This window comes from Sorghum bicolor, chromosome 2 (assembly GCF_000003195.3).
Source record: "Sorghum bicolor cultivar BTx623 chromosome 2, Sorghum_bicolor_NCBIv3, whole genome shotgun sequence".
Classification (NCBI taxonomy): domain Eukaryota; kingdom Viridiplantae; phylum Streptophyta; class Magnoliopsida; order Poales; family Poaceae; genus Sorghum; species Sorghum bicolor.
In genome coordinates this window covers 8,288,494-8,305,853 of record NC_012871.2, presented here as the reverse complement: position 1 = coordinate 8,305,853, position 17,360 = coordinate 8,288,494, and the positions used below count along the sequence as shown (strand labels likewise).

General features: G+C 45.1%; 1 long non-coding RNA gene across 1 annotated transcript; it reads left to right on the top strand.

The window, feature by feature from the left end:
* LOC110432275 lies at positions 11,844–13,794 on the top strand. The gene is made up of 3 exons (XR_002449692.1): positions 11,844–11,928; positions 12,024–12,109; positions 13,518–13,794. It is a non-coding gene; the product is annotated as an uncharacterized LOC110432275 (long non-coding RNA).

Below are 17,360 nucleotides of genomic sequence, written 5' to 3'. Positions count from 1 at the left end.
CCCCGGTGACGTTCAAGCGTGGAGATCTTTACGCGAGGGGTTATCTGATTGATTGGTGGCGCCATAAGTTTCCTACGCGTAGTATTGATGACTTAGTTGATTTTCTTGTTCGTGATTACTGCGATGAGCTTAGGCTTATTCCGGATTCATATGTAAAAATTGTGCGAGAGTCTTAGAACCTTCGACTTTTGACGGTCGAAGGATGTTTTTCGTTTTTGGATGTAAACTGCTGTTGTGTGCGTTGTTTATAGTTAATAAAGATCAGACATTTTTACCATTGTCTTGGCTACGTTCTCCGCACTCTTAGCTGTGTTTTTATTACAACCTTCGCACTTTTCTACACAACGTTTCTACATTGCAACGTGACGGTGGTGTTGATCCTAAGGATCTTTGTCTTGCTGTGGTGCGTTCATACTTGATGTTTTATGTTGCGAAGGCGTTGGTGGTCGTTTCTTGTGCGCAGGATCGTTGCTTCTTGGCCTTAAGACCTTCGCTTTTTCTGGTGCGGAGGATCCTCTGCTGAATTGTGCTATTTTTTTCCTTTGCTCAACTCCCGTGGAGTGTTGTTGAGGAGAACCTTCGGGTATGGGTGTCATAGGTTCTAGAGGGATGTTGCGAGACTTCGTGCGATACCCTTCAGAGACCTCCGAGTCTAACTTGTAATTGTTTTATTGTGGCTGTACACGACTCTGTGGTCGATGTTCATCACAACGCCGTGGTTCTAGCATTACGAAGCTTCGTGCAGTACCAACTTTTGTTGCTGCTGTGAGGCTAATTCCTGCTTCCATGGTGGCCTAGGATTTTTCTTTTTTGATTGCTAGGTTTGCACTTGTTGGTTGGGTCTGTGTATACTGATCCTGACTGGGGGAGGAGGGGCATGGTGTGCCTGGTTTTATAGGGTTTCGTGCATTTATTGCGCGTACCTTGTTAGGTTTAGAAGTTATTTCCGAGTTATGGATGGTTGTTGTGATTGTTGTGGTAGTTGGTTCTACTTTATATGACTGGGGATTATTGTAGGGTTTGTTTTATTTTCACATTTTGTGTGCCAGAGGTCTGCTTGGAGTAGCGGATACCTTCGATCTTTTCTTGGTGAAGGTTTAGTAACTTTTGTTGATGTCTTTCTTTTGAATGTGAAACCTTCGCTGCCTTTTGGCAGAAGTAGTATAATCCCTGATGCCTGATTGTCTTCAGGTCTTTGTCAGGTTTGAAGGTTTTTGTCCCTTCTGGCCATGTTGTGATGCCTGAGGAGGACAGGTCTTTTTCACTTTTGGCCAAGTTGCCCTTGCTGCCCGGCTCTTGGCTAGGTCTTCTGCTAAGGATTTGGTGTTTTTTCACCTTTGAGGACGTTCCGAGCTTTCTTAGCTTTTGGCTGAAAGCTGCGGAGGGTCCTTGTGATCACGTGATGTTTTGTCGAATGTTACAGCCTCGTTGCTGGCTGTTTTTCGACTCTTGGGCTTTGGTTCTGGGGTGGATTCCTCTTTATATCTTAGAGGTTTTTACATAGGTTCTGCCTCGTTAAAAACCTCACCTCCTAGTAGGAGTACCCCTGTGAGGAAAAGAGTGCAGACCTTGGATTGCAAAAAAGGTAGAGGGAAAAAGAAAACAAGTGTGGATGCCGCCGCTTATTTCGCAGGGGTCATCCTTACACTCAAATGTAAAATCTTCGTAGATTGTCGACGTTCCACGTATGGGTGGAGGTTCTACCTTCGAAGTCTTTTAGGTAGAAGGATCCCGACCTTCCCGCTTGTATTGCTGTATAAGGTCCTTCCCACTTGGGTTGCAATTTACCAGCGTTTGGGTGATCTCCTCTTTTCCTAAGTACCAGGTCCCCATCTTGTATGTTTTTCCATACTACCTTGCGGTCTCTCCATTTTTTGGTTTCTTGTTGGTACTTGGTAATGTTCTCTATTGCCTCTAGTCTTGCTGATTCCAGAGTTTCCTTGCAGTATTCTTCATCTTCAACCAACTGCTATTTCATGGAACGCAGGCTTTGGTGTTTGATTTCTTCGGGCAACATTGCCTCTTCCCCATACAAGAGCTTGAATGGAGTGAACCCAGTTGTTCTTGAGACTGTGTTATGAGACCACACAACTCTGGGTAGCTCGTCGACCCATTTTCCCTTTCGTAGGTTGAGTAGAGTTTTGGAGATTGCGGAGAATATTATTCTGTTTGCTCTCTCTACTGCCCCGTTTGACTCTGGGTGGTAGACGGATGCGAAGGCAATCTTGGTTCCTATGTGATGGCAGAATTCCTTGAAACTGTCTGAATCGAACTGCTTTCCGTTGTCAACTTTGAGCAAGCGTGGAACTCCGAATCTGCAGACTATGTTCTGCCAGAAAAATTTCCTGATCGTTTCAGAGGTTATGGTTGCCACTGGCTTAGCTTCGATCCATCTTGTGAAGTATTCGATGGCCACGACGGCGAACTTGTTCCCCCCTGGGCAGTTGGCATTGGTCCTACCAGATCCATTCCCCATCTCTGCAACGGCCATGATGCTGGTATAAGCTGAGTTGGTGCTGAAGGTCCTGACTGAATCGGTGAGAAGGTTTGGCAGGCTTTGCATGTCTTCACTATTTCTTCAGCATCTTTGATGTGAGTTGGCCAGTAGAAGCCTTGTCTTAGTGCTTTAGCAGATAATGTGCGAGGTCCAATGTGAGACCCGCATATTCCAGAGTGTATCTCTTGTAGGAGTTCTATGCCCTCGGTTTGTGATATGCATTTCAGCAAAGGTTGGACTACACCTTTCTTGTACAGGACCCCGTCAATGATGGTGTAGTTCCTTGCTCTTGCCTCCATTCTCTTGGTTAATGCTTCATCATCCGCGGCTGTTTTGCCTTCGAGGGAGTCAGTTATTTCCTGCCTCCAATCTTCGCTTTCTGTCAGCAGGACTGAGCGAAAAGCTTTCAGCAATGATTCAGTTGCGGGTGCCTTGACGATTTGGTAGAAGGTTCCTTCTGGCAAGGGGGTGTTGTTGGCTGCTGCTTTTGCTAGCTCGTCTGCCTCGTAGTTCTCGGTTCTTGGGATGTACTGCAGGGTGAACCCCTTGAACCTTCTCTCCAAGCCCCTTACGACGGCCAGATATCTTGCCAGCTCCGGGTTGTGCGCCAGATATTCCTTCTCCACTTGTCCTGCCACCACCTGGGAGTCTGTTTTGATGAGCAGGGTTTTTTCTCCCGAAGCCTTAGCTTTGTTCAGCCCGAGGATAAGACCTTCATACTCAGCTATGTTGTTTGTTCCTTTGAATTCAAGTCTCGCAGCATATTTTAGCTTGATCCCGGATGGTGCGATCAGGACGGCTGCTGCTCCTGCTCCTGACTGCCCCCAGGCGCCATCTGTGTACAGTGTCCACGGCTGGTCGACTACCTTCTCCTCTTCTTTGTTCGAAGGTGTCCAATCTGCCATGAAGTCAGCCAGGGCTTGAGACTTGATGGAGGTTCTGGGGACATAGGTGATGTCAAACTGTGATAGTTCGGCCGCCCATTTTCCTATACGTCCGGAGGCCTCCTTGTTCCTAAGGATATCACCCAATGGCTGTGAAGTGGGTACCTTGATCTCATGGCTTTGGAAGTAATGCTTGAGCTTCCTTGATGCGCACAAGACTGCGTACGCAATTTTCTCTATCTCCGTGTAGTTCAACTTTGCTCCTGACAGAGCTTCGGACACATAGTAGACGGGTCTTTGCAGTGTTCCCTTGCTGTCGCTTGTTTCGTGTACCAAAACAGCACTGACGGCGTGCTCGGAGGCAGCCACATACAGCAGTAGTGGAGTGTCTAGCTCGGGCACAGTTACCACCAGGTTGGTCGCAATATAGCTCTTGAGTTGCGTGAAGGCCTCTGATTGTTCCGGACCCCATTCTGTTTTGCCTCCTCCTCTCAGCACTTTGAAGAATGGAAGGCTTCGTTCTGCGGATCTTGAAATGAATCTGTTGAGGGCTGCTATTCGGCCAGTCAACCTTTGCACTTCTTTCTTGCTTGAAGGTTCTGCCATTGACATAATTGCCTTTGTCTTGTCTGGGTTAGCTCTGATTCCTTCAGAGCTGATGATATATCCCAGCATTTTTCGTTTGCTGACCCCGAATACGCATTTCTCCGGGTTGAGTTTCAGCCCGGCGGATCTGAGGTTGACAAAGGTTTCCTGCAGGTCCTTGATATGATCCTCTTTGCGCTTGCTCATGACGACAACGTCGTCAACATAGGCTATGATGTTTCTCTACAGCTGATTTCCCAAAACCTTCCCCATCATTCTGGAGAAGGTTGCTCTAGAGTTTTTAAGACCTTCCGGCATTCTGGTGTAGCAATACGTGCCGAACGGGGTTGTGAAGCTTGCCTTCCCCTCGTCTTCCTTTTTGAGCCAAATTTTGTGGTATCCGGAGAAACAATCCAGTAGTGAAAATCTCTGTCAACCAGCGGCTTTGTCAACGGAGGTATCTATCCTTGGCAAGGGGAAGGAGTCTTTGACACAAGCCTTGTTGAGATCTGTGAAGTCTATGCACATTCTCATTTTACCATTCTTCTTGGGGACCAGGACCACATTCGCCAACCACTCCGGGTACATGACCTCTCTGATGACCTTTGCGTCCAGAAGTCTTTGTACCTCTGCCTTCACGGCTAAGGTTCTTTCTTCAGACATTTTTCTCTGTCTCTGTTTCTTTGGCCTCATTCTTGGATCGATGTCCAGCGAATGCTCTATGATATCTCTGCTGACTCCCTGCAGGTCAGCGGCACTCCAAGCGAAGATATCTTGATTCTTTTGCAACACGTCCAGCAACTCGAGTTCCTCCTCTCTACTGAGGGTGGCGGAGATGGTGACCTTCCTATCTGGAACGGCCTCCTGCAGAGGGACACATTTCGTTTGCTCCTGATCGGCCAGGTCTGTTTTTCCTCTTGGCATGTCTGGTGGCTAGGAAGCTTCCTGTTGCGTAGAGTCCACGGAGTTTATGTTTCGGAAGGACTTGTAAATCGCTTTCTCTATGTTCCTTGCCTCCTTTTGACTTCCGTGAACCGTTATCACTCCATGCAGAGCCGAGATTTTCATGCACAGGTATCCCATATGAGCGGCCGCATTGAACTTGTTCAAGAACCCTCGCCCGAATATGGCATTGTATGGGTAGTGCAGGTCTACCACATCGAAGGTGACGTACTCTGTTCTTGCGTTCTCCGATGTGCCGAAGGATACGGGCAAGGCGACCTTCCCCGGAGCATGTATCTGCTTTCCTCCGAACCCGATCAACGGTGACTCCGAAGGTTGGAGTTGGCTTCTGCTGAGCTTCATTTGGTCGAAGGTTCCAGCAAATATTATGTCTGCGGAGCTCCCTGAATCCACTAAAATTCTGCTCACTCCCCAACCCGCAATATTCGTTGTTATGACCAAGGCATCCGTATGTGGGTAGCTTTCCAATCTTAGATCTTCCTCGGTGAAGGTTATTGGGGTTCTGGACCAATCAGTGCATTTCACCGGCCCTTGAACTGCAACGTTGTTGACGAGCCGGAGATGATCCTTCTTCTGCTTCTTTGTCTGAAACTCCATTGACGACCCTCCTGCTATTGGTAGGATCATCCCGATCGTGGGCAGGGGTGTATGAGGGCCGATCTGATTATCGGGGTGGGGCTCAGTTTTTGGAGGAGGTGGAGCTTGGATTAACTGCAGCTGGTTTGGGGGAGGGGGTAATGACTGCTGGTGGGATTGCGGGGTTTCGATGTATGTAATCTGTGGAGGTCGTGGAGGAACATGAGCTGGTGGATGGTTGTGGTCTGCGGGATGCTGGGCTGGGCGCCAAGCTGGCAGGAAGCTGGGATAGTAAGCGGAGGCTAGCGCGCTGGGCTGGATTGGAGCTGAGTGCTCCTGACTTGAACCTCCGACATATGATTGGTAGAAGGTTTGCGGGAATGTGTGATTCACCTCCTGAGGTTGAGCGACTGATGGCGGGGGTTGTGGAACTGACCTGCCCTTGATCCTCTCCTGAGTTTCCTTTGCATCCGGGCAATCCCTGGCGGAGTGACCCTTCTCCTCTCCATGGAAGAAACAATATTGCTTCCGCGGCCGCTGATTTTGATTTTTTTGCCATCCTATGTTTCGACCCCCTCTTTCGGCTTGATTGGGTTTGCGTTCCGGGTTTCGCGTTTCCTCCGGTGGACGGTTATGTTCCGGCCTGTCATTCCTTGGTTGCTCAATATTCATCATCTGTCCACCAGCCTCTCGCTGTGGCCGGCGCTCATCCTGGCTAAGATTCTTCTTCTGTGAGTTTTTGTCATTGCTCTGCCTCTTCTGAGAGTTTTGGTCTTCCAACCTCTTGCGGTAGTCGTTGTCTGACCTGCAATACTTCTCGAACTCATGGTACAGCTCGTGCATGGATGCTGGCTTTTCTCTGGCCAAGTGAGCTGCAAAGGGCCCTATGCGAAGACCTTTGATGGCTGCTTCAATGGCAACCTCCTCCGGCACGCCGGGTGCTCTGGCCTTAGTCTGCACGAACCTTTGGAAGTATGCTCGCAGTGCTTCTCCTTGACTCTGGCGACACTGGAACAGGTCCGTGGAGGTTAGCGACTCAACAGCGAATCCTTGGAAATTTGCCAAAATTTTGTCCCGGAGGTTCTCCCATGAATAGATTAACCCGGGCCTGAGCATTGAGTACCATGCCAAGGCATCTCCTTCGGCCGCGATCACAAAGGATTTAGCCATCACAGTTTCATTCCCTCCAGCTGAGGCCACGGCTGCCTCGAAACTCATCAGGAATTGGCGGGGGTCAACCTTTCCGTTGAACTTAGGGAGCGTGATCGGTTTGTAGGTTGTTGGCCAAGGCGAGGTCTGCAATCCTTCGGACAGAGGGGAACGAAGGTCCAACGTGCTCCGCAGCGTGTCACCGTAGTTTGCCGGCTGCACATTTAATGTAGGGCCGGCGCTGGGCAAAACAGTGGGCTGGATCGTTGGCTGAGGCGGAGGTTGCATGCTAAGGATTTCTACCTGCAGGATGGAAAGCTGCTGCCTGATCTCAGCTGCTTGCGCCGCGGCCACTGCTGCCTCTTGGCTGGCGGCGTAGGCGGCAGCGATCCGGTCTCGCTCCTGCTAAAGGTTCTGCAGCTGCGTCTGCAGTAGCTGGAGCTCTTGCGTGGCCGTGGGTTGTGCCGGGCCTGCGGCGGGAGGAGGTTCCTAGCCGGGCTCCGGCTGCTCGTTCTCCGGCTGCTCGCCCTCAGAGCCTTCCCCTTCTACGGTCGCATACGTGCTCCGCACGATCCTTCTCGGCCTTCCTCTCCTGGGGGGCTCTGCCCGAGGTCTTGTGGTGCTTGTTCTCTTTCCGGCCATCGTAGGTGATCCTTCTCGCCCCACGGTGGGCGCCAATGTTGGGAAAATGCTCCCCGCACTCCCCAGCAACACAGTGAATCGAGAACCTTCTCACTCGGTGCCGTGATAGGATGAACAGTAGTGAACAGTGAGCTCAACAGTAGGTGAATACAATGAATGCTCTCCCTCTTTATTAATAACGGCATCACCCCTTATATAGGGCTCAGAAACCGACCTAATGACATTTACAAAAATGCCCCGTGACGGTGGGGGAATATCCCAGCATATTCTCCTATTACAGTCTACCGACTCCAAGTCACTCGTGTAATTTCGCATTACAAACCCCACGCGTGTCCCCTGTCTAGGGTTTCAGCCGGTCGGAGGCTTGGATCCTCTGCCCGGTCGCGGATCCTTCGACACTTCATGTGTCGGAGGTTCCTAAGCTCGGACGCGTCGGGGGTTCCTCGGCTCAGCTGTCCTAGAGGTTCCTTGGCTCGCTCGGTTGCCGATCCTTCGACGCTTCTCCGTCGGAGGCCCCTCAGGCTGGGCGCGTCGGAGGTTCCTTACCTCCGCCGTGTCCTCAGCCATCCTCGGACTTGGGAGGATCAGAGGTTCCACCTTTCTCTGCTTGTGGGCCTCCGCCGATTGTTTGTTCCTGCACACACTTAGCACGACAAGACGAGTCACCGATATTAGTCTTTTTTCCGGGTCCTCCGCGTGCAATCGCACGGAGGTTCCCTGGGTGAAGGATATCCTCCGACGCTTCAGAGGTCGGAGGTTCCCCGGCCTGATGGGCATCCTTAGACGCTACCAGGGGGAAGGATGCGGCCATCCCCCAACAGGCGCGTCAAAGGTTGGATACACATGGCATCACAGTCGTGGAGGCCAGATCCACCACGGCAAGCTCTCTCCTCGTGGTTAGGGAGGCCAGATCCACCACGGCGGGCTCTCTCCTCGCGGCCGGTGAGGTCCACCATGGCAAGCTCCTCTCCCTCCCTCCCTCTCCCATGGCACATGGTGGCTCCACCACTCCTCGTGGGCAGCGGTGGTCGGCTGCCCCTCCACCATCTCCAGATGCGGAGAGGGCACATGCAGCGATGGACCGCCAGATCTGGTGGCGGGCGGGCGGCTGGATCCAGGCGCCAGTGAGCGAATGTGGCAACGGCGGCCCGTGGATGGGCTTGGCAGGCCTATCCACGGGTTATTTCTTTTTTTTGTTTTTCCTGCTTGATTTATGGAGGCGGGCAAATCCAACGCCTCCATTAATCAGGCATTAACAGTGACCTTCTATTGGAGGCGGTTGCCAATGTCCGCCTCCATTAACCTAAAGTGCTCGCCTCCATTAAAGATATTGTAGCAGTGAAATATATAACATTGATTTAGTGATTTAGCAGAAGTGTGTTTGGGATATTGAATTTGGTGGTGGAGACTAGCAAGAATGTGCACTGTATTTATGACTCTAATTGATTCCAATAAACGAAATTATCATAGCTCCCGGAGAGCACTTGAAGTCTACAGAATGACCCAGAGCTCGTGGAGAGGTTGGCTTTGCTTCAAACTTGGAAATGAGTAAACGTCTATGTGGACATTCACACTCATACCCCCCCCCCCCCCCACTTTATATTAGTACTCAACAAAGACACCTCTGCCTACAAATAGAGCAATAGATGGTTCACAATGCCTCAAAGTTAGAAGCAGCATGTTTAGCCCTGGGCAACCTGGCACACAAGTGTATTCATATATATTGACCTCTTGAGTTTCAGTTTACTTATGACTAGGAGACATCAGTAAACTAATAAGCACATGCATCTCCGGTCTTTGAGATTGTATGACAATGGCAATAAATGACAAAAGGGTTACATCATTATTTCTGGTTTCAACACAGGTGGTCTAACTTGATCTTGCTCATCTTTTCCAAAGACGACGTCGATGGTCTTCTTATAGCAAATGGATCCACAAAGTGTATATCTAGCGTCCCATTATAACTCCCACGATTTTAACTTGTTCAAGGAGGCAGAAAATCCATCTGAGAGACTTCTGTTTCAAACTGCGACGTCTTGGGATGGAGAGCAGGTATCCAAGGAACCCCAGAAGCTTCTCCTGCCAGTTTCTGCAATAGAAGAGCTGATTAAGGCGAGGAAATGGACCAATCTACATTATTATGCTGGTTATTTTGTTAGAGACGTGCAGTGTGCGGTGTTGATTTTTTTGTTGAACCTAAGGTGTTCATCATTTCGTATGTACCCCATCCAGATGCTGTAACTGATATTTCTTTGATCAAGATTATGACGTGTTATTCCCTATGCATGCTAGTTTATTATTGATTACTGTGCCACACGGGCAACTGCTCCCTTTACGGACATGTTTCAGAGTCAGGGTTCTACCATCACTTGAAGGACTGCACAGATTCAAAAAAAAAAGAATGGATATGGTGGGAGAGGTCCACCTAAATTTTGATAGTGTTCGCCGTTATATAACAGCAGGATTAATGTATACCCTATGGGGAATATTCTCTCAAAATCCATAGCAAACTCGTCTTAAACAAATCTCCTGAAAGTGTTCCATGTACACGTTCCCATTCCATCTCTGGAGCCAGAGGCCCTTTAGGAGACCCGGCACCAAGCCCCTGAACTGGTGGCATAGAGAATGAACATGAGCAATCAGGCTTAATTTGATTGAGAAGCGGAATCTTCCCAGTTATTGGTGACTAACAGAGAGCATGGATGCATTCCATCCCTATCTACATGCCTAACAAAAGAACACACAACAATGCTTTGTAACTAAACCGATCTCCCACACACAGTTCCGTGATGTGCCTTTTTGTTCTTAGCACAATTTCAAGAAAACTAGGAAAATATATAATACAGAAAAATAGCTAAACAATTCAACTCCTGATACATCTCTTTTAGATGCATGTATATAATGGAATTGAAAGGAGTCCAGCGTCTAACATTCGCTAACGAGGTCTGAGGACACAAATGCATCCCAGATGTAAACATAAGAAACAGAAATAACAAAAAAAAGAATGCACTCCATATTACAATTGGTACAAGAACAAGTCCATGCATGGATCATAGTCTACAGGCCTGAGGGGCGGCTAGTTAGCATGAGCCACCTGGTCTGGATCGAGCAGTACAATCGCTGCATGATGCACCTTTGAGCTGTCAATGAGGCAGGTCATCCTGATCAACCGTGCAAAGGGTGCCCGCTGGAGGCTTGCAGGCATAGAGATGAGAGGACGGCATTCCGGACGCATCCCATTCCGACTATATACAGCACTATAAACTAATATCAAGTCACATGGGCAGCGTTGGGTGTTACTCTAGTTCTGTCTATAAGCGTGTTCTATTTTTTGAGTCGTCTGAGGTGATGATGTGCTGCCTGTTGGTTCTATGTATTCACTGATTTCCATTTCTCCTTCTTGTTTGAAATAAATTGTCAGTAGTTGTGTTGAGCCCTTGATTATATAGTAACAGAAGCAGAAGGAATCCATACACACTTCCAAGAGATAAGAAGCCATCTTTTTAGCAGCAGCCTTTGGCACAATAATTGAGACTGACCTTTGGTATGAAGAAAAGCTTATATCAACAGAAAGATAGCATGATATGGAATTATTGCACAGCTGTATCATGTGACCGTTTCTGCTTGATTGGATAAATCATGCAATATAATATATTATAACACTGATTTAGGAGAAGGTTGTTTGGGACTACTGCTACTTTACGCTTGAACTATACTAACCGAGAGTGTGCACTGTATACTGATTACTCTAATTGATAACAGTGTAGGTTACATATATTCCGGGCATGGTGAACTCTCTCTGAACATCCAATCTGGCATTGGTATTTGTAGGTAACTCAACAATTTTGCAGATTCTAGCACAAGCCATCTCTATGTAGCGAGTGTGTTAATTAGGATTGAGAAGCGTCATGGAATTTGTCACCACTGAATCACCCGATGATCTGACCTGGGAACGCCCAGCTATTCTAGGTGCTACACCCAGTAGTGGCATGAAAATTGTACACCAAATCTATGTGCAAAATGGCACCATATGAGTTCAGATAGAGTTTATTTTTTGTGAACAGAGTTCAGAGTTACCATACCATAGATGGAAACTTGCAAAATGTATTGTCTGTGGTTAATGTTTAGGTGGTGTTTGCAAGTTCTCTTGGAGTTGCAACTACATTGATAATAAGGAGATTATTGCCAGGAATTCCTTGTATATGAACCCACATATTAAAAGTAACACAATTGCTGAGCAAGCAATATCTGATTAGCTTCAAAGTAATTATTATTCAAACATGATAGCATTCAAATGTTAACACAGAGAGTAAATTTTGATGGAAAAAGTTAACCACTGCCAAATCTATGTTAACGGCGGATAAATCATTCTTTGTCTGGCATAGAGTCAAAGTGCATTGTTTGGTTCCTGGGAGCTTGTAACATCCAGTAAAAAAAATATATATATAATTAACTTGTCTTTGGGCTTTGGGCCTGGGCTGAAAGAAAAAGGCCTAATCAGAGTCCAGTTAGGGAAGTTAAGGGGTTAGAAAATTCTAACGACGATCCGACCTTCTCGGTTTCAAAACGAGAGGTTGGAGGCGGCATGCTCGATCTCGTCCTTCCCCATCGCTAGCGCACGCCATCCTGCAGGTTCGTGGGATTTTTCTTTTTTCCTCTAAGAATCGCCAGTGAAAATGGTCTGCTGCTGCTTCTCATGGCTCTAGTCCATCCTTTGTTATCTGCAGAGTTGTGATGTGTGGAGGGAGGACAAAGGGCAGCGTACGTAGCAGTTCAGGGATGAGTGTGGCTTGAAGGACGATTTTGCTTGTAGGTAATTGATAAGTCGATTTCCCTTCTATTGCTCACGTCTAGCCTCTAGTTTGGGTCTAGGCACCACAAAGGAATAGACTGAGATCATGTTTAGGTTACTGAGCTGATCAATTTCGTTTCTCCCTCCTACTTTTATCGCTTGTTAGGTGAACCAGAGTATACCAGAAGTCTGTAGACATTCTTTCTATCTGTGATTTCAGAAGTGCATAGGTTCAGAACTAATGTTATTTCGAAGTTGGTTGCAGACTCACTCAGATCTGAGTGAATATTTTGTAGCCTAGCTATATTAGAAATACTAGATCACCCAATGTTAAATAGTGAAGCACTAGAGAGTTACAAGGGCAATTTATTTGTCTATCCATTGAGTAACTCAAACATCGACTTGGATGGGCAGACCTGGAGCTAAGATTTTGTTTGAGTTCGGCCAGATGCAGTCAAGCGCGATGTCTGCAGGTTCAGTTTGCAGCTCTGATTAGGGATAGTAAACAGCAGAAATAAATTCCATGGTGAATACCAAAGTTATAGAGAATTTCATTGTAGATGTTTTTAACGTTCTCAACCATATATAGGTTTCTCTTCCATATAAAAACTGATATGAAAATAACAAGGTACCTGCCCTGAAATAGATATGTGGTTGTCTGACAATATTTAATCTTATTTTATGGGTTCCTTTCGCAACTGTAAAATATGGGGAGTGATCGACTAAGCATAGGGACGTGTATTTACTCTTTATATGTTATGCATGACTTATTGAGTAGTTCCATATATTTATTTTTATTGGTGCAAAGGCAAGCAACGTAGGGATGTGGCCAATGCTATATGTTTATATTCATGTCTTGCATCCTCTTTGAAATTAATGGAGTACACTATGTCAAGAGTAATAATATGGATCATTGTTTTGCTTACGTATTTATTTATTCATTAGATTGGATGCCTTTTGTTGCTTGAAATAATGGTCGTTGTGGGCTGATGCTCTATTTATGCAATTTGGAGTTATATACTCATGTACCATTCATGTGCATACATATGCATATGCATTTCATATGGAGATAAAGGCCGGTCACCGCCATCATGCTGTGACTAGTACCAGTACATGGAGTTGCATGAGTGGTTGGCACCATCCAACGTAAAACTCTCAATGGAGTTGCATCATGGCATGCATACATCATTTACTTGATGTTTGGAGAATATCAATACCTGGATGATGTGATGATACTCTAGGCCTATGACAATGTTTGAATGTCGCTACAATATGGAGTTGCATAATTTATTTGTGTGTTACCTTTCTCATCTTTATGGATGTCCATATGTTTCTTTTAGAAATCTAATAACTCAACACTTGCAAGATGTGTGTCTATATTCATAGCCGTTGCTTGCTGAATTTATCTCACCCCTTTAATTCATTATAGGTGTTTAATCATTTCTGTCAAGCATGATGGACTTGGGGACTTAGATGCATGCACGTGTCACGTCATCACCAGCAGCATAAATGTTCATGTTTTAAGAATTCAGTTTGCAATGGCACTTGTCTATGTTAAAGTATTGTCAACCATAGCGTAGTTATGTTGCTGCAATGTAATAATTGAGTGATTTGCATCCTGAAGTTAGTGTTTAAATATTCACCTATATTTGTTGATGTAATTATGTTTGCAATCTTGAGTCGTGGTCTTTGTTCTTGCTGGGTTTTCAAATAAGTTGCTACCCAAATTTTCTATTTCTAATATAATATTAGTTGCGAAAAAGTAGATGTCATAGAGCTCTCTCCGAATGATTACTCTGCAATTGTATTGGCCTTTGGGACCTACTAGTTTTCTAGACTACTAGTTCATGATCTTCGAAATGACTACCATGGGCTTTGATCAACCTTGCAATTGTATTGATTACTCTAATGGCACCAATATATATCTATAAAATCGTCTCTTGCATGTCTACTGTCCAAAAAATACTTGACTGTCATAGGCTCATGGCCCCATAGCCTGCACTGGGACATCGCGTTGTTCATACCTTTTGCTTGAACTAAGCGACCATCAAGATTAGCGTCATCGGCAGGAGATCAGCAATATTAGAAGGCACCTGTACACTATTTGTGTACAACATCCAGACTGACCAGTGGCGGATACAAGGCTAGGGCCAGTATGACCATGGCCCTACGCGTGAGAAAAGATACTAGAGCAATCCTTTTATTTTTTTTAGCTAAATCTACATACTAGCATTAGTTTTGTCCATTAGCATATAATCTGATGTTGGTGGTTCATAGTATTGGCCCTAGTCGTGAAAATTCCTTAGCTCCACCACTGGGAGTGACACACTACTACAGAACAGGCCTTTGGTCACTTGTCCAAAATGAATAATAATCTCGGCCCAACCAGCGTCCGGGACGAAAACATATTTAGTCCCGGTTGCTAAGACCAACGGCTATGGTGTCAGAGATCGGCAGAGGGGACCTTTAGTCCCGGTTGGTCTCAGGAACCGGGACAAAAGCCCTGCCTTTAGTCCCGGTTGGTAACACCAACCGGGATTAAAAGCTGTTGTCCCGGTCCGTCTCACCGGCCGGGACTAGTGTTGGAATTTAGACCCGGTTTTTAAATGGAACCGGGACTAAATGTCCTTCCCCATATTTGAACTCTTCTTCCCTGGCCGAGCCCATCGATCTTCACTCTTTTGTTGTGTTCTTCATTTGGAGTTGCTTGTTCTTGCTCTCATCTCCGGCTATTGATTCATTTCATCATTTCTATACCGTCGTCGACTTGTTAAGAGGTCACTAGCTTCATCTTCTCAACATTTAGCAGCGGCATATGTCACTTCCTAGTGTTATGTATGTTGTTTTTTATTTTATGGTTTTTTAAGAGGTTATTAGCTTCATCGTCTTCTCAACAGCGACGCATTTTTTTAGAGAAATAGTGATAATATGTTTTTTTTTATTTTAATTAGTTTAGAAAAAAATTAAAACATATAATACTTTAATTTGCAATTTTTGACCAATTTAATTAGTTAATTATAACTAGTATGCATATCACATTTCATGATTATTTAGGAAAATAGAGAATTTTTGTGTTTTTTTTAATTTTGCTTGTTTAGAGAAATTAGAAATACAAAATTTTAGGTTTTTTGTTACTTTAATTTCTCTATTAAAAATTAGAAACTTATAATACTTTAATTTGCAATTTATGACAAGGTTAATTAGTTAATTATAACTAGTATGCATACCGACTTTCATGATTAGTTAGAAACATAGAGAACTTTTGAGCTTTTTTAATTTTGCCTGTTTAGAAAAATTAGAAATAGAGAATTTTTGGTTTTTTGTTACTTTAATTTCTCTATTAAAAATTAGAAACTTATATTTCTTTAATTTGCACTTTATGACATGGTTATTTAGTTAATTATAACTAGTATGCTTGCCACATTTCATGATTAGTTAGAAAATAGAGGCTTTTATGTCTTTTTAATTTTGCTGGTTTAGAAAAACTAGAAATAGAGAATTTTAGGTTATTTGTTACTTTAATTTCTGTATAAAAAATTAGAAACTTATAATACTTTACGTTGCAATGCAGACAATGACACGTCATTGGATGTACAATGTCGATCGCCGCTCCAAAGAATTCATTGATGGTGTGCATTATTTCTTAAGAGTGGCCGATGAAAACAAGCGGGATGGATTCATATGTTGCCCATGTGCCTTGTGTCATAATTTGAAGGAATATTCTAGCTCTAGAAATATTCACTCACATTTGTTGAAGTCGGGTTTTATGCCAAACTATATCTGTTGGACCAAGCATGGAGAAAACGGGATAATGATGGAAGAAGGTGAAGAAGAATAGTTGGAGCCTGACGACATTATTGCTCAATACGGTGACTTCGGTGATACAGCAATGGAAAAAGCTGAAGATGAGGCAGGTACAGAAGGCACACCTGTTGAAGATGATGCTCTTGGTGATGTCATTCGTGATGCACAGAAAGATTGAGAAAGTGAAAAAGAGAAGACAAAGTTTGACCACATGTTAGAAGATCACAACAAATTACTATACCCATCTGCCCAGGATGGGCAAAAAAACTAGGTACAACACTGGAGTTGTTAAAATGGAAAGCACAGAATGGTGTATCCGATAAGGCATTTGGGCAATTACTGAAGATCCAAAAAAAGATGCTGCCGAAGCCTATGAACTGCCCACTACTACGTATGAAGCAAAACAGATCGTCTGTCCTTTGGGATTAGAAATCAAGAAGATACATGCATGTCCTAACGACTGCATCCTATACCGTGGCAAGGACTACGAGAATTTAGATGAATGCTCCGTATGTAAAACATCACGGTATAAGATCAGGCGAGATGACCCTGGCGATGTTGAGGGGAAAGAACGTCCCAGAAAAAAATCCCTACAAAGGTTATGTGGTATGCTCCTATAATACCACGTCTGAAACGTCTTTTTAGAAATAAGGACCATGCAAAATTGTTGCGGTGGCACAAAGAAGACCGTAAAGTAGACAACATGTTGACACACCCTGCTGATGGGTCCCAGTGGAGAGCAATAGACAGGGAATTTCCAGAGTCTGCAAAAGACGCAAGAAACTTAAGGTTCGCTTTAAGTACGGACGGTATGAATCCTTTTGGTGAGCAGAGCAGTAGTCATAGCACTTGGCCTGTTACACTATGTATCTACAACCTTCCTCCATGGTTATGCATGAAGCGAAAGTTCATTATGATGCCGGTGCTCATCCAAGGCCCGAAGCAACCGGGCAATGACATTAATGTCTATCTAAGGCCATTAATTAAAGAACTCCTTTTATGGAGTGAAACAGGTGTTCGTGTGTGGGATGAGTACAAACAGGAACACTTCAACTTGCGAGCACTGTTGTTTGTGATAATCAATGATTGGCCTGCTCTAAGTAATCTTTTAGAGCAGACAAACAAGGGATATAATGCATGCACACACTGTTTTGATGACCTTGATAGTATATATTTGAAAAAATGCAGAAAGGTCGTGTACCTTAGGTATCGTCGATTTCTTTCTATGAATCACCCAGTTAGAAAGAAAGAAAAACATTTTAAAGGTAAGGCAGACCACCGATGCAAGCCTCGCAACAGAACTGGAGAAGATGTATTTGAGATGGTTAAGGATGTGAAAGTAGTTTTTGGTAAGGAACAAGGCAGCCAACCAGTTCCAAAAGATGCAATAGGTCATGCACCCATGTGGAAGAAGAAGTCAATATTTTGGGAGCTACCCTATTGGCAAGTTCTAGAGGTCTGGAATGCG